Raw genomic sequence first — 23,714 nt, 5'->3', positions numbered from 1 at the left:
TGTTGCTTCAACGGAGCGCTCACTTTCAAAACTGAAGCTAATAAAAATGATTTGCTGAGCACCATGTCGCAAAACAGACTATCAGGACTGGCAATTCTTTCCATCGAGAATGCACGAAGCCGTGAATTAAACACCAAGGACATCGTAGATGAATTTGCTGAAAGAAAGGTCCAGAGAATGCAACTAAAATGAGTGAGTAGTTTTGCATTTTTACATTTTGGGCCGCCGTGCCAAGATCAGTAGTTTATTATTGACATTGGCTGAGCCTTGGTTGTTTTAGACTTGTTTTTCTTCTGTTCTGGCAGGGGCGGATTATGGCGATGATGTGCCCTGGGCACGGATGTCTCAAAGGCCCCCTTCACCACATTTTTTACAATTTTGCTAAATCGTACATATTTTACGAGTTGCCTAATTCGTATGAATTCATTCTGGGCACAGTATGCAATACCTGCTCTTCCTCTCTCATCTCCATCTCCTTCTCTCTTTCTTCTCTCAGGGCCCTATCTTGCACCCAGCGCAACTTACCTTGTACACCGACGCATGTATCATTCCTATTTTGCACCCGACGCACAGCTGACTTTTCCCTCCACAGATGCACGACGGTAAATTAGGGAATGAACTTGCGCTCCCGGGGGCGGTTCAGCGAGTTTCGGCGCAAACGTTCCCTGGTGCTATTTTGCAGTTTCAGAAAACAATTGCGCCACTGACCAGGAAAAACCTCGTCTAAAGTCAGTGGCGCGTTCAGATGCTATTTTAAGGGCGCATGCTTGGCCATAATGTAGCGTGTGCACAACGTGCATACACTTTGCTTCTCTCATCTACACAGATGCAGCAGTTCACATTTTTGCAAAACATACATAATTACAAGGAAAATATTATGAAACGAGGGAAATCATTTTGGTGTCCATGAAGATGTGAAAAAATAGGCATAAATCTATCTTACACATTTACCCAAATTATCATACGCCTGTTTAACCGAAGCTAATTTGGGTGGGTTTCTCCATCCCCAATGCCACTTCTCTGTGTTTTACGGCCCTGACGAGAACGTCGGTCTCCTCGGCTATGAACTTCTCCTGGCACGCGCCTGGCAAATCCGCCGTTATAATAGCAATCCGCCATGGAACAAGCGTGCGCCTGCTCTTAAAGGGAATGTGAGATGTCGCTCTGATTGGTTTATTTCACGTTACGCTCAGTAGGCCCATGCGTTTAATCCGTGCCTGCGTTCTGGTTGTGAAAAAGTTGTTGGGTAGATTGTGTTCTTTTAAATGGGATTGTTTGGTATGGTATTTTCTTGATACACTACAGTGAATGTCTATAAATGTCTCTTCGATGTACTTGGGGGGGCGGGTTTGGAGGGCCCATACAATTTTATTTATTTATACATTTTTTGCATATGGTGTTGGGGAATTTCATCTGTCTCATGCAGAAGTCTATGTGCTGTAATACCAAACAGAAAACTAGGTCACAGGGTATGTAAGGATGGTAAAGTACCCAAAAGCTCTGTACAATAAATCTTACGGGAAGGTGGACATGGTGAAAGGCACAAGAAGGTACTGAGAAACATGTAATATGAGAAGTTTTCAAAAAAGTATATGTAATATGAGATGTTTTTTTAAAAAGGCGCATACTCAGAGATTCTCCACCAATAGAAAGAAGGCCTCGGGGAAGATGTTTCTAACGGTGGTGATATCTCGAGGAGAAGCAAAGAGAAAAAGATAACTGTACGGATGCTCATTGGGGGGTACCTATAAGAAAAAGGTATAAGACCTGAAGGCTGACCATTGTAAGTCAGATGAACGGCTAGCATCTCACTTTGTTAAACTGCTCAATAAAGTTAATTCTTCTGAGACCTACACTGTGTTTGTGTGTTGTTATTTGATTGCTCCTGTTTTTAATATAATTAATTCTGCTTCTAAAATCTAAAAAAAATTGACACAAATAATGAAATATTATCTAAAGCAAAAGCATTTCCTCCAAAATGTATCTGTATTAAAATGTATAAGCCATTTGAAAGCTTTTCAGTGATCATTTATAGTACAATAATGAAACAAAACTATTAATGAAATGTCAAAAATGCAGGTCACAGAAAAATAGCAAAACCAATGTTTGTTTTGGCCATTGGATATTGGAATAAACCAATCTTCCAGGTGACAGGTGACTTGATTTCCTTATGGGATGGTTCTGATTGACTGATAATGAGAATTTAATGAGCTATAAACAGTTCAAAGGTAAACAGAATGAAAACAAGTTCGACCAAAAGACTTTGAGCAGACACACCTGAGAATACGCATTTAGTTCACGTAGAATCTGTTACTCAGTCGACAATAGCAAATGTTTTGTGATGCTTATTATTTTTGTTTGTTTATTAATGGATGTGAAGCTTTTTATTATTATTTAAAACCGAGTTTATACCAGATTATTGCCCGGCTGAAAGTGAAACTTTAAATTTAATTTTTAAGTGAAGGGAAAAATGGCATCTAGATCTTTTTCTGCTGAGGATTTCTCTTGTCCGGTGTGCTGTGATATTTTTAGAAATCCCGTCATTCTGTCCTGTAGTCACAGTGTCTGTGAACATTGTATTCAGAGGTTTTGGGGATTAAAAACATCTAAAGAATGTCCAGTTTGCCGAAAAGTGTCTTCATACGATTATCCTCCAGTTAATTTGGCTTTGAAGAACCTGTGTGAGAGTTTTCTACAGGAGAGAAGACAGAAATCTGGATCTGGAGTCTGTAGAGATCACAAAGAGGAGCTCAAACTCTTCTGTCTGGATGATCAACAGCCCGTGTGTTTGGTGTGTCGAGACTCCAGAAAACACACCAACCACAGATTCTGTCCTGTAGATGAAGCTGTCACGGATAATAAGGTCAGATAAATGATTTCAAAACAGTTTATTAAATCATCAGATATCAATAATTATTGACATACGTTTTCACAATGACATACCTATACTGGGGTTTATTCAAAGATATCAGGAATAATGAAGATTTTTATGTTAAATGATACCAAAGATTAAATAAGATCAGATAAATCAACGAGCAATCAAGAAGAACACAACATAATTAGCTAAATGTGTCTTTTATGTCTTTAATTATTTCATTATTTTCTGCTGACTTCCTTTTTAAAGCCATACTCAGATCTAGGATTAGGATCAAAACATTTTGTTCTGAATTGAGATTTTGATCTTTCAATATATATTAGTTTATTACATCATTAGATTACGTTGTAAAACGTTGTTATGGTGCATCTGTCAGCTCAAATCTATTCCCTCTGCTGTCTGTACTATATTATATAAAAGAACCTAAAAAAAAAAAAAAAAAAAATTATGATGTTTCATTCCAGCAGGTGTCAATTAATCTTCATTATTCTCCAATTATATGAATGGCAATTTTCAGAGATTTAAGTCAAACTCAGTTTTGCTGAATAATTTGCATTTCTTTATTTTTCTTTACAGAACTTTGAGGCCACATTGCAAAGGTTTGTGTGTTTTTGTCTCTGTGCTTCTGAACTCAAATCATCACACTCTTAGAAGAAGAGGTTCTATATGGAATCTTAAAGGGTTCCGTCAGACGCTTCTTATATAGTCAAGTCTAGTCATCTTCATTTTATATAGCGCTTTTAACAATGTAGATTGTTTCAAAGCAGCTTTAGAGATAAACATATAATTTAAGGTAACAGAGATTGTTTTGGCTTTATAGCGGTTCTTTAATAAAGTTATTTTCCAGCTAAAGTTAGTTTTGATTGATTCGCTTCCGTCGCAACAATTATTCGTTATTAAATTAGGGGCCGCTAAGACGACACAATTCTCTCTACACAGACTTTAAACGCGAACCTGTGAGAAATGCTGATGGCGTTCACATGCGCATTAAGAATTGGTTGTGTGTTTGAATATATGTGCACAGGTGGAAACCAAGCCTAAACAAAGTACTGGTCTTTCTTTATAAATTTTGATACAGAACTTTATTTTATTTTGTCACTTCGGGCTAGGTACGCGAAACAAATTTTCCCGACAACACTATCTGTAGAGTAGTAAAGGGATCCTCCATAGGGAGAGACTAGTTGGCACTTCAGCACTGCGTTGTCATCGGGTCCAGGCGGAGGTCCTTCATCAGATCTGGATACAGCCTGGATCCGGCAGGCAGAGGGAAAACCTCGGGATTAACAAAGACACTAAAATTAGCGTAGATGCCATTCTTCTTATGATGTAACGAGTACATCAGGATTTATGGGAAGTGTTCCCGGTTCCGGCTGACCTAATCTATGCAGCCTACAATTGAATTATAGAAGTCTATAATGTATTATGTGAATGCTAGGTCAAAGAGATGTGTTTTTAGTCTAGCTTTGTCGAGTGTGTCTGCTTCCCGGACAATGGTAGGAAGACTGTTCCAAAGTTTTGGTGCTAAATAGGAAAAGGATCTACCACCAGCAGTCGATTTTGATATTCTAGGTATTATCAACTGGCTGGAATTTTAAGATTGCAATAGACGTGAAGGACTATACTGCGTTAAGAGCTCGCTCAAGTACTGCGGAGCTAAACCATTTAGTGCTTTGTAAGTAATGAGCAATATTTAAAATTTATACGATGTTTCATAGGGAGCCAATGCAGTGTTGACAGAACCGGGCTATTATGGTCATAGAACCTTGTAGAGGTTCCCATCATTTTATGGATTTAGTTTGAATTAACCCATTCATACATTCATTCAAGTAATTACATTTTATGCATTAAACAGCTTGTAATTTTTTTTACTAAAATTAAATATGAAAGTAAAAATTTAAGTTCTTAAAATTGAGTAAAAAAAAAAAACAATGTTACAGACGGGACAGTTCTCCATTAGGACGTGAGCGCTCTAAAAACGGAACTAAAAGACTGCTTATATATTAGTAAATAAGAAGAAGTAAAAGAAGTAAATATATTAGAAAATAGATAATCACGACACGGAGGCGCCGGCGCGTGAACCTGGAGCTCGTCTCATTAATGAACTGAAACTCAGCGTGTAAGGTAGCCTACTTGCCTCAAAGACCTGATAAATATATAGAAAGCTTGAAATGTCTACTTTTAAACAGAACAATTCAAAACAAAAGAAAACAGACTGTTATCTGCTTATGTAATTCGTATGAAATGTGCATTTCTCTCTGTCGCGTTCACTACTGCGAAGATTGCGAGTCAGCATCGTCAGCTTCATCTTTCCAGCCGACACTGACACAGAAAACACTTGTTTATTAGTAAACAATTAAAATGTCTCCTGCTATATTTTACATATTCATAATCATTAATTTGGCCGGTTCGTTGTGACCCAAAACATGGAGATTTTTTTCTTTTGGGGGGGCATTTTGTTTGTGTTTAGGCTTTCTCAGTTGTCTTTAGGTGTGATGTTACGAGGACGCTGCTAATAAAGTTGCGAGTAGGCCTACACATTTTAATTCACGTTTATTATTATATTTAAAAAATACCCCAGTTTTTATGCCGGTCGTATCATTTTATTTTGTTGTATTTATCCGCCACACCTTCAAGGCCGGTCCGTGAAAATATTGTCTGATATTAAACCATTCCGTGGCGCAAAAAAGGTTGGGGACCGCTGCCCTAGAGTTCTATATAGAACCACACTGAACCATCAGCATCTCTGACTCTTGAATGTTGTTTCAGATCCCAATATATTCCAGATCCAGACCCCAGTCCAAGTGTGACGATCACTTTCACAGATCACCTGACCAACCTGAAGCTCAATGTCTTACAGAAGATGCAGGACAATGTTGGTAAAAGTGAATAAGACCGAACGCAGCAATGACTTTTGTGGTTATTTGTCTTGATGTGTGTGTATGAGTGTGTATCTGTTCTCTCTCTTCAGCTTCAGACAACATCGCAAGCAAGCAAGAAAAAGAAAATGAAATTAGACCAGTAACTCATTTCTTGGGGGCAAAGCAAGAAAAAGAAAATGAAATTAGACCATCGACTCATTTCTTGGGGGCAAAGCAAGAAAAAGAAAATGTAATTAGACCATCGACTCATTTCTTGGGGGCAAAGCAAGAAAAAGAAAATGTAATTAGACAATTAACTCATTTCTTGGGGGCAAAGCAAGAAAAAGAAATTGTAATTAGACCATCGACTCATTTCTTGGGGGCAAAGCAAGAAAAAGAAAATGTAATTAGACCTTCGACTCATTTCTTGGGGGCAAAGCAAGAAAAAGAAAATGTAATTAGACAATTAACTCATTTCTTGGGGGCAAAGCAAGAAAAAGAAATTGTAATTAGACCATCGACTCATTTCTTGGGGGCAAAGCAAGAAAAAGAAAATGTAATTAGACCTTCGACTCATTTCTTGGGGGCAAAGCAAGAAAAAGAAAATGTAATTAGACAATTAACTAATTTATTGGGGGCAAAGCAAGAAAAAGAAAATGAAATTAGACAATTAATTAATTTCTGAGGGGCAAAGCAAGAAATTTTTTTTTTAATTAGACCATCGACTCATTTCTTGGGAGCAAAGCAAGAAAAATCAAATAAAATTAGACTAGTAGGAACTCATTTCTGGGCGGCAAAGTCCTGTAAATGCCCCCCTTAGGGGCTTCTTGACAATTATGAGATCCAGTTCCCAGTTGTCCGAAAATAAATGAACAAATGAACGTGAAAAAACAAATCTGTTGGAATGTCATGAAATCAATATTACAATAACGGACCAACATCACATTTGCAGCCTCATTTAATGCTAAAAATACAACAAATGTAATGTTAACGTAAATTAGTGTTGCAATCTGAAGTACAAATGCTGAAACAACATTAACATTTCAACTACACTTCAATTTCATATCATCAAATTCCTGACCCTTATAAAGTTTCTATTACTACAGTAAAACAGTGTACTTTGTAAAACACAAACTTTTAATACTTTTCTCTTCTTTTATTTCAAAACAATCAATAGAAATTACTTGCTCTTCAAAAAACTTTAATGGATAAATCATTAAAATCTTTGGGGGGTTGAAATTCATGTTTTTATACATATTTAATTTTTATTTTTAGATTTTATATATATCTTTTACTGTACTATGTTGCATTATTTAGATTTTTCCTTATATTATTGTGTTATATTAGATTTTTGTGTAATTCCTATGTTTGTCTACACTATGCCTGTACTTGCCTTCTGCACTGCACTGCTTCTGTCACCAAAACAAATTCATTGTGTGCGTAAACATACATGGCAATAAAGCTCATTCTGATTCTGATTCTGATTCTGCAGTGCGCGTTCATGTGTTTTGGAGGCGTGGCTTTGGAGACGCTCTGAAGCGAGTGTGGGATCTCGTGCTTTCAAGACTAGCTTGCTATTGGTAGCCTCTCTGACACTGCCTACCCCTAGCTAACTGAAAGTGAAACTTAACTTTGAGATTCATTTCTAAGCAACTATGAAAAATGGCATCTAGTTCTTTGTCTGAGGAGGATTTATCTTGTCCGGTGTGCTGTGACATTTTTGTAAATCCTGTTATTCTGTCGTGTAGCCACAGTTTTTGTTCAAGCTGTATTCAGAGGGTTTGGGAAAATAAAACCTTTGGGTTGGAATGTCCGGTTTGCCGAACAACATCTTCAAATGATCGTCCTCCGGTAAATTTGGCTTTGAAGAACCTGTGTGAGAGTTTTCTACAGGAGAGAAGACAGAAATCTTCATCTGAAGGTGAAACGGTCTGCAGTGTTCACAATGAGAAGCTCAAACTCTTCTGTCTGGATGATGTTTGGTGTGTCGAGACTCCAGAAAACACGCCAACCACAGATTCTGTCCTGTAGATGAAGCTGTCGCGGATAATAAGGTCAGACAAATGATGTTTAAAACATTTGATTGAATCAAATATCAATAATTATTGACAGACAATTTCACTTTGACAAACTAATAGGCTACTGAAAAAAATACTCGTGAGGGATGTAAGTTAAACAGGAACAATTCACACATTCCTTCTTTCCAGTTAGTCTCCCTGTAATCAATCATTTTATCCCAGTTAAAACTCATCTTTGATCACCAAAATTACATATTTAAAGGTTTTTTCCTGTGAAAAAATATATTCATCCCTTAAAATAGCTTGAATTTAACTCCAGAGCCAGAGATAGAGAGATATTTGCGATCACGAAAGTTCCCAAATGCTTGATCGTCACGTGATTCTCGCAGACTTCAGATAGTTCCAGGAAGAGCTACAGCTATTCATATCGAGGTCTTCAATCCTGCTCCTGGAGGGCCACTTTGTAATCAATAAATGCATTGATTTACAATAATACACAGACATGTGAATGTAGTATGTGTATGTAGTTACAGCAATGTTGTTTTTAAAAGATAAAAATCTGCCAATATTTTAGGATTAGTGTTCACGAGTTCACACTTACATATAATTTGAAGGGGTAAAGTTTAATGCGTATTTGGCGTGCTGTCCGGAGGGAGGGCTCCGAGCTCAGAGTTCGGCCCGAACCAAGAGTACTCCCCCCGTATGTAAGTGCTTAGGACTAGAAGCGTAGAGAAGGGGTGGTGGGGGGATGCTGCAAAAACTGTCAATGGAATGAGGTGAGACTGCTGAGTATATATACCTCTTACCATTGATTGCTGAGTGCTCTCCACCTGTGTTAATTATCTGAACGTGCTCCTCCCGAACCTTGTTAATAAAACATCATTTGTCAGCCAGCGTTGCCTGCCTTGTTTACATATTTCAGGCTAACGTAACCCGGTTAAAGACCGTGTTGCAGTTGTTTTGAAGTATTTTAATGTTCTTAAACATGTATGATAGTTATGGGCAAGATGGGCCATACCTACTATTGTGCCATTTCAGCTTGGTAAATTTCTATGAAAAAAAAGTAAAAAATTTCCATGATTTAATCATTTTATCTGAAGAATGGCTTGTTACACTACAAGAAAAATATATTGGTCCAACTCAGGATATGACTTTAATAATTTTTACCAAATTCTTCACACATGCAAAGGCCAAATGTCCACCCTGTCACATGGCATTCTCATCTCAATTAATAAATGTTTTGAATTCACAGTTACTGTAATATTTACATTTTCTAAGAGCAAAAATGTCCCTCACTTTACCCTGCAAATGTAATTGAACAAAGTTTTCATTAACAAGCATTATCTTGAAAAGTGTTGTTGTATTTTAAGGCAGAGTGGTAATTTCAACACATTTCTTTTAGAATAAAAAGATTCTCCTTTTTCTTCCTTCCTCTCTGTCCTTTCTCCACATTTCCTTCTCTTTATTGTGGTGTAGGGGAATTACAGTTTAGGACCCAAGGACCAGATGTTTGAAAGAGGATCCGGAGTCAGAATTATAATAAATTTAAGAAAAGTTTTACTGAAGATAGTTGTAGTTTCATCAGCAGAAGTTCAGCTTCAAGACTCACACAGGAGTTTGTAGGCCGCCCCGCTTACAGTTACAAAGATCACAGCAATTATATCCTTCACCAAGGTCTACGTCATTGCTTCAGGTGGAGTCACGTATAGAGCTGGTAAGTCCCGCCCCTTCCGTAAAACCCCGCTGGACCTCAAAGTTGAAAAACCGTCAATGCAAGTGAATGGGAGAAAATAATTATTTTCTGGTCCCGTTTGAATTGTGCCATGAATGTGAACATATGTTGTCTGTGAATTTTTTATATAACTTTTCATGTTACGAGTTTGACAGTATATGGTATGATTCTTCGGCTAGCAGTTGTGGAAAAGACATAACGAGAAAGACTACATGTCGCCTATGTGACGTCACCCCATAAAGTTGGCTTACCCGTGGTTTTCACCAACTTCAACGATTTTGTCCTCTCCCTGAAAGAAGGCGGTGAAGTGCACCAAAGACACCCATGTTTAGCGGGATCCGTGAGCTAGTCCGTGTGCTAGTGTTGTTGACGTTTCAAACGCGTCGAGAGTTGTAGTCCACAAAGTGCTCTCACACAAAGTCTAACCGTATCAAACTTCTACCCGCTAAATTGTATCATTCTTTACACGAAAAGTTATATAAAAAATTCACAGACAATTATGTTCACATTCATGGCACAATTCAAACGGGACCAGAAAATAATTATTTTCTCCCATTCACTTGCATTGACGGTTTTTCAACTTTGAGGTCCAGCGGGGTTTTGCGGAAGGGGCAGGACTTACCATCTCTATAGTTGGACCCCATATAACCTTAACTTGTCAGCTAGAAACGGATATATAGACAACACATGTTGAAGGTCACATCAGAATGTACCTAAAAGCAGCTGGTTAACACTCACAGCAAACGTATGATTAAAAGCATATTTGAATCACTCATTGAATACAGAAATGGTTTATGTAGAAATGCTTATCCCTGATTATTAATCACTCATTACATATACAGTGAAGCAGCAGTGGATTCAAATCCAGCCCGGACAGTCCCCCGTTTTAGACCAATGTGGGGTCCTAAACACCACACCTGGTCTTTCCATAAAGGCTGCTTCAAAATGTTAGGTTTCTGACCAATGCTCCTCTATCAGGTTAAAAAAATTATAAAACAAACAAGATCTTTTTCCTTCAAAGACTTCACATAAACAAAATATCCTATAGCACATAGTACATTATTTATCTCCAGAACCTTTGGACAGAGCTGTCTTTACTTACACAGCTATCATTCATCTTGGCTAATTTGGTTTTATCATCAACGTAACTGATTATAAAACAAGTACATATTTGTTCTGTGGAAGCCAGGGTTAAATAAGCAAGCACTGTTGCTGTATTCCTAGCATGGGCTAGACCCACAGTCACTACTCAGATCCTAAATACAGACATTATCTAGAATCATAAATACCAGGATTTATGCACTAGTTTTTATAAAACTATGATTTCCAATTCCTTTTAATAAACGAAGATGGATGGTTAATCCATTCTTTGCTCTACCCCCTTTATTGAAAACCTTTGTTCATCCCTTATCTTTATATCATGTTAATCCCTGTTAATCAATGCCATATTATTTTTAATCTGAAACACTTTTCATACTATTTTAACTTAATTTGTCTTTACAGGCATTCATAAATAGTTCCATAAATCCCTTGTTTTCATAACATGATATTTTTTAACTATATTTCTTCTCATCTATCAAATAGTTAGTTTGCAGATACAACAAATAGTATCATTATTGTCTCAGTCCCACTTATCTCTACTGTTTTGCAGAAACCAAAATATTGTATTACTCATATCTCAATTACAACTTTAACTTCTCTACATGGCAGTTCCTTCTGTATTGTTTTCCTTTCTTCTGCTCTGCCTCATCTAACCAGTACATGATTGTTTTCTTACAATCCACACACACATCTCACACAACAACCTTTATGTTTTTCACTCCCCTCTTACCGTTCCCTACTTCATTATTGTGAGGGAATTCTCTGGATAATTTGGAGCAATAGTGACTTAGCCAATGTGTCACTTTGTCTCTCTGCCGTCAAGTCTGTTATTTTTGTTTACCATTATGATCCCACCTAGTTGTTTATTTCAATTTAGACCCTCAGTTGAACTTAGACATGAGTTTTTACCCCATAATGGACAGCAATCTTCAACTTCACAATTCCAATTTACATAAATACTCTAATCCAGAGAGTAATTCAAATCAACATCATACATGACAAAAGTAGTCATAATTACCAGTAGCAGACAGAGCTTCCCATGTTCTGTATCGTCTTTTTATCAAATTGACTAGTTTAAATAGTTAAAGTTTTGTCATTTCACTTAACTAATCTGTAATGATAAAACCGTGAAAAACAATATCCACAAAATCAGGAAATAATAGTACCCCAAATAACACATACATAAAGTGATGTCTCCATCACACACACTCACACTAGACACACATATATTAACTGCTCATTTTCAATGTTCACTTTTTTTATTAACCCTCTGAGGTCTGAGCTGTTTTCTGGGCCCTGGAGGTGTTCTGACATGCTCTGACATTTCTGGTTATTTCTGTTACTTGTGACATTTTCATGGCTAAAGTCTAATTACACTGTATTCAGCACAAACTATGTATGTATCTATGTATCTATGTATGCATGTATGTAAAAGTTTGTAGTTTTGAGATAATGACATTTATGCGTGGTTTGTGAAAATACAAAAAAAAATTCTCACTGAAATAAGGCCATGAAACCCATACTGATTATTTCTTCACAAGACTTTTGAAAATTGTATGACGTAGCCTAGAATATTTGCTGCAAAACTATGTGAAAATCACCCTGACTGCTCATTCAGATAAGACAATATATTGATTTAAAAATTTTACGACGTGTTTTGTGTGAAAAAGCTTTATGCGGGAGCTTATTAATAAGCTTTTCACACCTGAGAAAGACAAAAAACCTCCCCTAACGGCCCTATTAGTAGCTATCAGGCCCTGTCATTCTGAGCAACCTTGCACAATACTGTAAATGAGGAGATTTAAAAAAGAATGGCTTTTAAATTGTTTGGATTTATTTACAACGCAACATAATCCAAAGATACACAACAAATGGCAAAAAAGCACTTCAAAGACAGAGACCTTTGTGCCATTCCTAAAAACATTGTACATACCTTTAATTTCCAAGATTTTCACTTTACCATGTTCACGTACAGAGACTCATGTGAATGTTGAAGTCCTCAGTGGCATCTGGGCCCTGAAAAAAAAAGGGAACATACTGATATCAAGAGAAAGGCCTGCACGATTTTGGAAATAAATATTAGATTTTTCTGGTTAAAATTGCTTTTTAAAATTCCTTTTTAAAATTCACGGAATACACACACACACACACACACAAATGTTTCCAACAATATATAATATAATGAACACCAGGTTTGTTGTGCCTTGTAGGCATAAGGTATGCGCAGTGCCGGATAAAATAATAATAACAATAAATAACCTATAGCAGTATAAATCTTCCAAAAGATTTCAGTAACAACTAAGCTAGAGAAAAATATATTGATTATCATGTTACTTCAAATGTTTCCATCCGTTATGATGATATGAAATGAGATAATAATAAAAACATGAAGCCGTTTGGTGCGTTTTGCTTTCATCCAAAATATGATACAGTACATTCAAACGCGATCACGCTGCAAAATATGATACATTCAAACACGATCGCGCTGCAAAATATGATACATTCAAACACGATCGCTATCCAAAATATGATACATTCAAACACGATCGCTATCCAAAATATGATACATTCAAACGCGATCGCGCTCAAATATAAAACATTATGGTTACCATATACATATCTACGTTTGAGCAGATATCCACAAACACAGTAACAGTAAACACGGGTCTAAATATTATAATATTCCCCATATATCTAGCAACAGTTCAACTGCAACGTGACATTTATGCAACAATAACAAACTAATATGTAAGAATTTCTTACCTTACATCTTTCTTGTCTTCAAATCGCGTTCTTCTTCTGAGGTAGCCTAAATCCAATGTAAGCTCAGGCACGTCTTTCAAACTCGACGAAAAGTGAAGTGAAGTGTTTTGTTGTTGAGGTAATGAGCGAGTTCGCGTTCCATGTGGAGATTTGCATGTGAATATCTTTTGCGCGAGTGGGCGTGGCCAAATTAACTGTAATGAGCAAGCGTTTGAGAAGCTGGACATCTTGTTGGTTTTATACAAATTACTTAAACAGAGAATATTTGTTTTCGTTTTGAATCCGATCATTTAAAAGTACACACTTAAATGTTTATAAAGGTATATGGCTCATAAATGTGTGACAAGTATTCGCTGAGTTTTGTTTCAGTTTATAGACGTGCTCAAGAAAAAAAAGTTCACCGCGACGGAGAGGCAGAACGCACACCCTGTTTATTTTCTTTATTTTACAAAAGCACAATGTTTTGATTTGATTGTAAGTGGACACATACAAAAGGAGAAATATCACAGATTCTTTTTTTATATTTCTTTTTTCTGTATGACCATAAATGACGGAGTAATTTAAGTTTATAGTGCTACAATGTGGAGAAAATCCAGCAAAACGCGCCCGCGCGTTTGTCGACCTCAGAGGGTTAACTCTAAAAATATTTACTTCACATTTTTCTTTCGGTTTTACCTAATTTTACATAGTCTTTTAACCAGTTTTAAAGCATGTCTGTTCATTATTCCTTTGATTTTAGAAAAGTCAGCTGGGTTGTTTTGGTTCATTATCATTTTTTTTTCCAGCTTGCTTTAGCAGGCCGATAACAGAAAGACAGACAGAGTACCATCCCTTCCTCCGCTCAAGCAGTCTCTCTCACTATAAACAAATAATCTTTTCAACAGCCTCCTAAGAATGTAACTTAGACAGAATGTTACAGTATATTAAATTCATTACAATAACCTTTGACCATTCACCTTTGTTATCCAGACTTTTCTCGAATCTACAAAAGCGGTCTTCATCTTTAGCCACCACCATGTCTAACGACCTTTAGGAGTTAAAACTATGTTATAGACATATTAGTTTAAAATCAACACTTCTATAAAATAAAAAAATTCTTGCCCGTAAGGCAACCAACATCATGGTCCTGATATAAATTAAGATGTGTAACATGTTTTGTTACTGTCTCCACAACAAATAATGACAATCACCTCATGGTCTTGAAAGCCCATTCCCATTAGCTCTTAATCTATAATCTCCTTTTCTTGTGTTGTCCCCTGGCATAGTTGCAGACACTTGTCACAATGAAAAACAAGCCATCCAAGCAATGCGGTGTCTGGTGAGTGGTATGGAGGAACTCACATTTCTGGGTCAGACTGCCATAACTTCTCACAACTCATCCCCCCCTTAATGATATAATGATGCTGCTGGCGTCACAGTCACCGCTCAACTCTCATACCCATCTCACATAACACACCTCCCTTCAGGAGATGCCCAGTGGCGGCGGTGACCCCCTGCCTTAGGTTGCCCTCTGTTTGGCCAAAGAGGATCTTACCCGTCATTGAGAAATCACCTCATGCACACTGGTAACCGCTCTTGAAACATTGAAACAAGGGTGAATTAAGGAGTGATACTTACTCTGCTAAGAGGAGCAGTCAAGGGGCGTGTTCAGAGGGATGTTCCATCAGAGTAACGGGGGGACATTCAATTCAGGGACACAACATATTTTAAAGACTTTAAGCACTAAAAATGTATTACTAACAAAAAATATATTTTGGTGAGGAAATATTATAAATAAGAAAATACAACAATATTAAAATATTTGGAATTTATTTGATTTTTATTACTTATATTTGTGGCTGAAGTTATGCAAGCTTACTTGGGGACATGGCAGTTTAGCCTATTTGCACTAAAATCAGAGTAAGTTTAGTACATCAGATTAAGTTTTAAAAAATTAGTGCATCTGTCAGCTCAAATCCATTCCCTCCACTGTCTGTACTATATTAAATAAAAGAGGCAAAAATCCCAAAATAAAATAAATTTAACAATAGAGACTGTTTTTGTTGTTTTCTTTCAGGAGATACTCAAAGCTTCACTGGAACGCTTACAGGAGGAACTGAGAACATCTGTGAATCGTGAACAGAATCTTTGTAAAACTTCTGAAGATATTAAGGTTTGAAATAAACAATGTGATTAATGCAATTCTGGAAGTGTAGATAGTTCCCTTTTTTAAAAGCTACAATCGAAGCTGCACTGCTTAGCGCATTGGGAACGTCTTTAAATGTGACCAGCTGTGAATATGTTGTGTAACACATCAATAGAATTGACCCGAAGGTATTATAGCCTCGGCCGGTGACCGCAACACAAGGCTATAAATAGATGAGCCACAGGTGCATCGTCAGGTCTTTTGTCTTCAGAGACCATTCTGTGTATGTGTGTGTCAGAAACATCTCTTACCTTTCTATCTGCTACAGATCTTGCTAGGAGTTAGTTTTCAACTGGCAGTGTGCAGAATGTTCTCTCTTTCTCTCTTCAAACAAGTGAAAAGAGTAAAATCATGAGTCAACAACAGAGCAAGCGATGTGTCCCTCCATGTTCTCATCCTATGTCAGAACTGGATACACACACTTACTGCTTTGTTTGTTTGAGGAAAGATCATGCTGCCTTTAAGTTTGAACATGGTGATTGCGAGCACAGTGAATGTTCACAGTTAAAGTGCTTCGCGTTCACTTTGCTTTATTTCAAATGGGTAGCACCCACAATGCGATTGTGGGGCTCACGTGTCAATATGGCTGAGGAGCGAGACACGGTACGCCCTTATCGCTCGCTCTCTCTCCAGATCGTGATGTCCTTTTGCCTGACTACCGAAGCATGCCTCAGCGATTCTTCGGCTCGGGCAGACGACGCTGAATCTCGTTAGTCTGTGCCTACGAGCGTTTCTCCCGTGATGATAAAAGGAGAACTGCTTGGGGCGATCGCTCATGCAGTGGCCAGATTACACTGATCACAGCAAAAAGCGTCCCATAAAACACTCACAGTTTATAAATAAAGATTGTAAATATATTTATATATATATATATATATATATATATATATATGCAAGGGCGTAGATTTGGATTTACATTGGGGGGGTTGAAGTTTGGGTCTGCATATTTTTCATGTGATCATGGTATAAATATTGGGGGGGTTGTAATGCATAGATTTAAATATTGGGGGGGGGGTTATCTCCCCCCCAACTCCCCCACAAATTACGCCCCTGTATGTATATATATATATATATATATATATATATATATATATATATATATATATATATATATATATATATATCTGTATATATACATTTCGTGTATTTGTGCCCTCGACGTCGTTCAATTCGGCTATCACGGGTGCAAAGGCACGCGATTATATGATGCTGCCTCAGATCGGAGAGACACTGGCGGGCTATCTCTCCCCTGGGATCACATTATCAGATGCATTTTCAGCAGCGGGTCAGGCTTGTACTGCGCTATACACCATCCAAGGCTGATCTTATGAAAGATTTAAACATAGCCTGTCATCCAGACCGTGTTTGCTTGTCTGATTGATATTTGGCTCTATTTATTGCATATGAGAAATCAGATGCTTGTATTAATATATTGTCTGGCTGTTCTTTGGCCACATTTATTTCTGAGTAATTAAATATTGAAAAAGCCGTCTAAAAAAATTATGGACTTTATGAGTGTCGCTTCCGAGCACTTCTCTCGTTATGATAAAGCGTGTCAGAGGTTAATCGAGGTGGTGACTCGTGCAGTGGCCAGATTACAGCTAGACTGCCCTCCTTGAGGATCTCCATGACGTTAACTCATTCATGGGGAAAACCTTATTCTTCGACATCAACTTATTAGACTATCATGGCATGTGGTTATACGATGATGTGCCAGTCCGCACAACGAACGGCACAAAAAATCCTGAGTTTTTTTGTCTTTGTTTTTTGTCCCAGGTCTGTGGGGGTGTGCCCCTTCGGGACGGGGCATGTAAAATAGATCAATCAGCTCCTACCTGACACCCTCATGAAACCACTGTAACATCCCTGCCACCTCTGGTGATTCGGGGGGCAGCGGTTTCTAGCGAAATATTGAATGTTCTGTTGTTTCCTGTTATCGCCCAGGACACAGAACATTTAACATTCCCCCAACAGGAAGTATTAAAATTGGTACCCCTTTAAAGAGACTTTGGAAGCGTGAAAGCTACTGCCCAGTATCTCTCTTTGCGTCCTAAAGACAGTAAAAATGTATACGTTGCCCTCCTCGCTTTAACGGCGTAGTTCCCACTACCGTAAAACAGGAGTAGGCGCATCTGCTGTCACAAAAGAAGAAATGGGGGACTGCGTCCATTTCTAGATCTTTTGAGGCTTGAACCTTTCCGTCAGAACGCTCAAATTCAAGATGCTAACTATCAAGAAGATCGTGTTGCAAATTCAACATCGCGATTGGTTCTTCACAGTCGATCTTAAAGACACATATTTTCACATAGAAATATTGCCACAACACAGGAAGTTCCTGAGGTTTGCTTTGGGGGGGGGGGGGGGGGCGGGGGGAAGCTTACCAATACCGGGTCCTTCCATTCGACCTAGCCATGTTACATAGACGATTGGCTGATACTGGCCCAGTCTCAAGAGCTTTCGCTTCGACATCGAGATCAATCCCCGCTCATTTTCTCTCTCTGGGGCTAAGATGCAATGCCAAGAAGATCGTTCTCTCTTCCTGCCCAGAGGGTAACGTGCTTGGGGGTTAAATGGGACTCTGTCACCGTCTGGGGCACATCTGTCTCCCCCTCGTGTCAAGACCATTTTAAACACCCTAAGGAACATCTGGCTAGGTCAGAACATTACATAGGTCTCATGGCAGCTGCGTCCACAGTGATCCCTCTGGGCCTTTTGCACATGAGACCACGTCAGTTGTGGCTCAAAACTGGGGGATTTCATCTATACAATCCCTAAAGGCAAATAAGGGCAATGGCATGCACTGAGTGCTTCATGTCCTTTCTAAAAATCTATGTTTATGGTAAGTCACGTGCTGAACGCTTCGTGCACTTTCTAAAATCCATGTTTATGGTAAGGGTTATGCGCTGCGGATTTGTTCCCTTTCTTCGTGGTTCAGAACCCGGTTCCTTGCCTTGGGTCCCACTCTAGGTGCGTCTTGTCGTCGCAGAATGCTAACGACAGACGCCTCCCCGTCGGGCTGGGTAGCGGTCTTAAGTGGTCGTCCAGCCCAAGGGATCTGGTGAAGCGTCATCTTGATTGGCACATCGATTGCCTCAAATGGATGGCTGTATTTTTGGCCCTGAAATACTTCTTCCAGCAGTTAAGGGGCTATCATGTCCTAGCGCAGGTGGACAATACTATGGTAGTCGCCTACAAAAATCGTCAGGCGGACTGTGTTTGCGCCTTCTAACAGGCGAGCGAAGCAGGCTCTGCTTTAGGGTCAGGACAAGTTGCTGTTCCTTAGGACGATTTACACCCTTAGGAGTCCTGGCCAAGGTTCATCATCAAGGGTCCTTGCCTCTTACTGATAGCACCTTGTTGGCTGAACAGTTAGGTTCTCGGAAATAATATCTCTCCTCGACAGCTCGCACTGGGCGATACCGAACAGAAGGGACCTTCAGTCTCAAACGCAGGGGATAATATCCCCAGACCGAGTTATGGAACCTTCATGCTTGGCCCCGGAAGGGTACCAACTGAGGGACACTGGGTTTTCAGCTGATATCATAGAGACCATTCTCAGTGCTAGGGCTCCCTCCACTAGAGGAAGTTATGCCAATAAATGGGGTGTCTTTGAAAGGTGGTGCACTGCACGTAATGCAGATCCAGTTAATTGCCTAATTAGTTCTGACTTCCGGCAGAAAAAATTATCAGCAGGCACATGCCCCGCCACACTCAGGGTTTATGTGGCCACTTTATCGGCTTGCCACGACGGGTTGTCACTTGAGAAACATCCTCTGCTCGCCAGCTTCGTTCGTGGAGCCAGGTGGCTCAGGCCTCCCATTAAAACCAAGATCCCTTCATGAGACTTGGCTATAGTCCTTGAGGGTCTGGTTGAGACCCCCTTTGCACCTCTAGAGTCAGTGTCTGACAAACTTCTGACCCTAAAGATGTTTTTTCTTATGGCTATAACTTCTTTAAAAGAATCAGGCATATGCAGGCTCTGTCGATCTCACCATCCTGCTTAGACTTTGCCCCAGGAATGGTGAAAGTGATATTGCATCCTCATCCTGACTATCTGCCTAAGGTTCCTTTCTCGACTGTACAGCCGGTCACTCTCGAGACCTTCTGCCCTCCACCGTTCACAACGCCAGAGCAGGAGAGATCTCACAGACTGTGTCCAGTCCGTGCTCTTCAGGCCTACGTCCACTGCACTAGCCAGTGGCATAAGTCAGAGCAACTGTTTGTCTGTTTTGGGGGCCGTAACAAGGGGGCAGCCGCCACCAAGCAGACCATGTCACATTGGGTCAGGGATGCTATTGCTCTTGCCTATGAGGCGTGTGGTCAAGCTTTGCCAATGTGTCTTAGGGCTCACTCCACCAGGGGGGTCGCCTCCTTCTAGTGCTCTGGCAAGGGGTGCCCCCTAAAAACTTGTTTGTGATGCGGCAGGCTGGTCCTCTCCGCACACATTCATAAGATTTTATAGCTTGGATGTTCATGCAACTCCGGGCTCTCATGTCCTTGAGTCGACATCACAAGCTAATATCTGAGGCCTTCTTGCATTCTTGTGAGCACACCTACACAACCGTAAGGGGGGGTCCAGACACCTTCAAGCACGGCGGCTTTGGGTATTCTCGTTCCCAATGCGCTAAGCAGCACAGCATCGATTGTAGCTTTTGAAAGGGAACGATCCGGGTTACTTGACTGTAACCCTGTTCGGTTAAAAAGCGGAACGAGATGCTGCGCTGCATTGCCGTGCTGAAGATGTCCCGGGGCTGCTCTTCAGACAAAATATCCTGACGATGCACCTGTGGCTCATCTATTTATAGCCTTGCGGGTGCGTGCCGATGACGTCACCAACCGAGGCTATAATATCTCCGGGTCAATTCTATTGACGTGTTACACTCAATATTCACAGCTGATCACGTTAAAAGACGTTCCCAATGCGCTAACCAGCGCAGCATCTCGTTCCGCTTTTTCAGGGAACGGGGTTACAGACAAGTAACCCTAATCGATACTGATTTAGATCTGGTTTGGCCAATATTGTTGTGTCTTTCATTTCAGTTTCACGCTCAGTGCATAGAGACTCAGATTAAAGAAGAGTTTGAAAAACTTCACCAGCTTTTACATGATGAAGAAGCAGTCAGAATAACAGCGCTGAGAGAGGAAGAGGAGAAGAGGAGTCAGAAGATGAAGAAGAAGATTGAAGAGACGAGCAAACAGATTTCATCTCTCAGATTCACAATCAGAGACATCGAGGAGCAGATGAAGGCTGAAGATGTTTCATTCCTGCAGGTGTCAATTAATCTTCATTATTCTCCAATGATATGAATGGCAATTTCAGAGATTTAAGCCAAACTCAGTTTTGCTGAATAATGTACATTTATTTATTTTTCTTCACAGAACTTTGAGGCCACATTGCAAAGGTTTGTGTGTTTTTGTCTCTGTGCTTCTGAACTCAAATCATCTCACTCTTAGAAGAAGAGGTTCTATATGGAATCTTAAAGGGTTCCGTCAGACGCTTCATATATAGAACCTTGTAGAGGTTCCCATCATTTTATGGGTTTCGTTTGAATTAACCCATTCATTCATTCATTCATTCAAGTAATTACATTTTATGAATATAACAGCTTGTAAACTTTATCACCAAAAATTGAAATAACCAATTACTCATGAGAGTAAAAAATGTGAGACTTTTCTCCTTAGAAACTTTTTGGCATAAGGGGTTCTTAAAATTGAATCAAGAACCCTCGAGTTCTATATCCCGTTTTCGATGAGCAGCATCTCTGACTCTTGAATGTTTCAGAGCTCAATATATTCCAGATCCAGACCTCAGTCCAAGTGTGACGATCACTTTCACAGATCACCTGACCAACCTGAAGCTCAATGTCTTACAGAAGATGCAGGACAATGTTGGTAAAAGTGAGTAGGACAGACACAGCAATGATTTCTGTGGTTATTTGTCTTAATGTGTGTGTGTATGAGTGTGTATCTGTTCTCTCTCTTCAGCTTCAGACTTAAACATCGAAAACAAGCAAGAAAAAGAAAAAGAAACTAGACCAGCATTTGATTCTAGCTGGAGGAAGCAAGAAAAAGAAATTAGACCAGCATTTGATTCCAGGTGGGGGAAGCAAGAAAAGGAAAAAGAAATTAGACCAGCATTTGATTCCAGGTGGGGGAAGCAAGAAAAGGAAAAAGAAATTAGACCAGCATTTGATTCCAGGTGGGGGAAGCAAGAAAAGGAAAAAGAAATTAGACCAGCATTTGATTCTAGCTGGAGGAAGCAAGAAAAAGAAATTAGACCAGCATTTGATTCTAGCTGGAGGAAGCAAGAAAAAGAAATTAGACCAGCATTTGATTCCAGGTGGGGGAAGCAAGAAAAAGAAATTAAACCAGCATTTGATTCAAGGTGGAGGAAGCAAGAAAAATAAAATAAAAAATTAGACCAGCATTTGTGTCATAAATTGATATTTGCAATTTGGTTTTTATCCATCATATTTTATGTTAACAATAAAGAAACAACAAACAAGTACATTTTTGTTTGTATTTTTTTATGTATTTGATCCACATGCAGACCTTTTCATACCTTAATTTGCATTTTAATCTGTAATGATTCTATAATGCTATATTTGTTCATGAAATTTCCTATGTATTTATTCTTTTTTTAATAAATTCAATTAGCAAAAGATATTCCTAATATTCTTAATATAGATAAACATCTCAATAGTAAACTTATAGCCTAGATGTGTATTCTGATTTAAATATATTTAAATATTTTCTGTATTATGATGAACATCAGATCAGGTACAGTGCTATGCATAAGTTTAGACACCCATGCTAAAGTTGACTAAAAAGAGGAATAAAAAATCATCTTTTGGAAATTGAACTTAATGCCTTAAAAAATTAGGAAAAATCCAACCTTTAAGGACACCAATTTTCTTTGTGACTGAATAATGTAACATAAATAAATAAATGTTCTTCCTTAAAATACAGGGTGCATAAGTTTGGACACCCCTATGTTAAATTCCCATAGAGTAAGGCAGATTTTTATTTTTAAAGGCCAGTTACTTCATGGATCCAGGATACTATGCATCCTGATAAAGTTCCCCTTGGCCTTTGGAATTAAAATAGCCCCACATCATCACATAGCCTTCACCATACCTAGAGATTGGCATGGAGTACTTTCCATAAGATCATCTCTCAATGCAAATCAAACCAGCTATTTGATTTGACCAGCTGGTTTGATTTGCATTGAGAGATGATCTTATGGAAAGTACTCCATGCCAATCTCTAGGTATGGTGAAGGCTATGTGATGATGTGGGGCTATTTTAATTCCAAAGGCCAAAATCATTTAATTGATTCTCACAGTAAAGTCATCATCCCTCTATTATAATACCTTGTACTGATCATCACTGAGTTTTAATGTGCATTAAAATCATTTCTGCTCTCTGCATCTAAATGTGTGACAAACATAAGTTATCGTTCACTCCCGACAAGCCCCGCTCACTGAGTCCAGTAGAACTGACTGACATGTAAACTGGCCAATCAAGAAGATAAGAAGTCACATTCGATCCAGCCAATGAGATTAGATCTTTTGGATTTAATTGTCTCGATTTCACTTAACTAGATCAATTCATTTGAAATTTGAGATGGCCATTATCTTCAAGAAAAAAGAAAACCCTCAGCGATCACATCAACAGCAAGATGCAGCTGCTAAAGTCTATGGGCCCTATTTTAACGATCTGAAACGCAAGTATCAAGCGCAAAACGCAAGTAACTTTGTGGGCGGGTCTTGGGCGCTGTTGCTATTTTACCGGCGGGATAAATGACTCTTGCGCCCGATGCAAATCTAAAATGGGTTGGTCTGAATTAGCTTCATTATTCATTGGTGTGGTTTGGGCGTAACGTGAAATAAACCAATCAGAGTGTCATCTCACATTCCCTTTAAGAGCAGGCGCGCTTGTTCCATGGCGGATTCCTATTATAACGGCGGATTTGCCAGGCGCGGTTCACAGCCGAGGAGACCGACGTTCTCGTCAGGGCCGTTGAGGATGGAGAAACACACCCAAATTAACTTTGGTTAAACAGGCGTATGATAAAGAATTTGGGTAAATGTGTAAGCTAGATGTATGCTTTTATAATAAACTGTTTATCTATCTATCTATCTATCCATCTATCTATCGTAATAATGTAGGTTATGATTTG

General features: G+C 38.9%; 1 pseudogene across 1 annotated transcript; it reads left to right on the top strand.

Annotated features, from left to right (window-relative positions):
• The first annotated feature begins 7,381 nt into the window (after positions 1–7,381).
• Positions 7,382–22,190, top strand: LOC308706203 (nuclear factor 7, brain-like; annotated as a pseudogene). The gene is made up of 6 exons (XR_014032265.1): positions 7,382–7,787; positions 15,404–15,499; positions 20,573–20,803; positions 20,912–20,934; positions 21,315–21,430; positions 21,518–22,190. The product of XR_014032265.1 is annotated as a nuclear factor 7, brain-like (transcript).
• The last annotated feature ends 1,524 nt before the right edge of the window (positions 22,191–23,714 follow it).

The sequence above is a fragment of the Scardinius erythrophthalmus genome, assembly GCF_964197995.2.
Source record: "Scardinius erythrophthalmus genome assembly, chromosome: 17".
Taxonomy (NCBI): domain Eukaryota; kingdom Metazoa; phylum Chordata; class Actinopteri; order Cypriniformes; family Leuciscidae; genus Scardinius; species Scardinius erythrophthalmus.
Note: the sequence above shows the minus strand (reverse complement) of the source record. Positions and strands in the feature narration are given on the sequence as shown.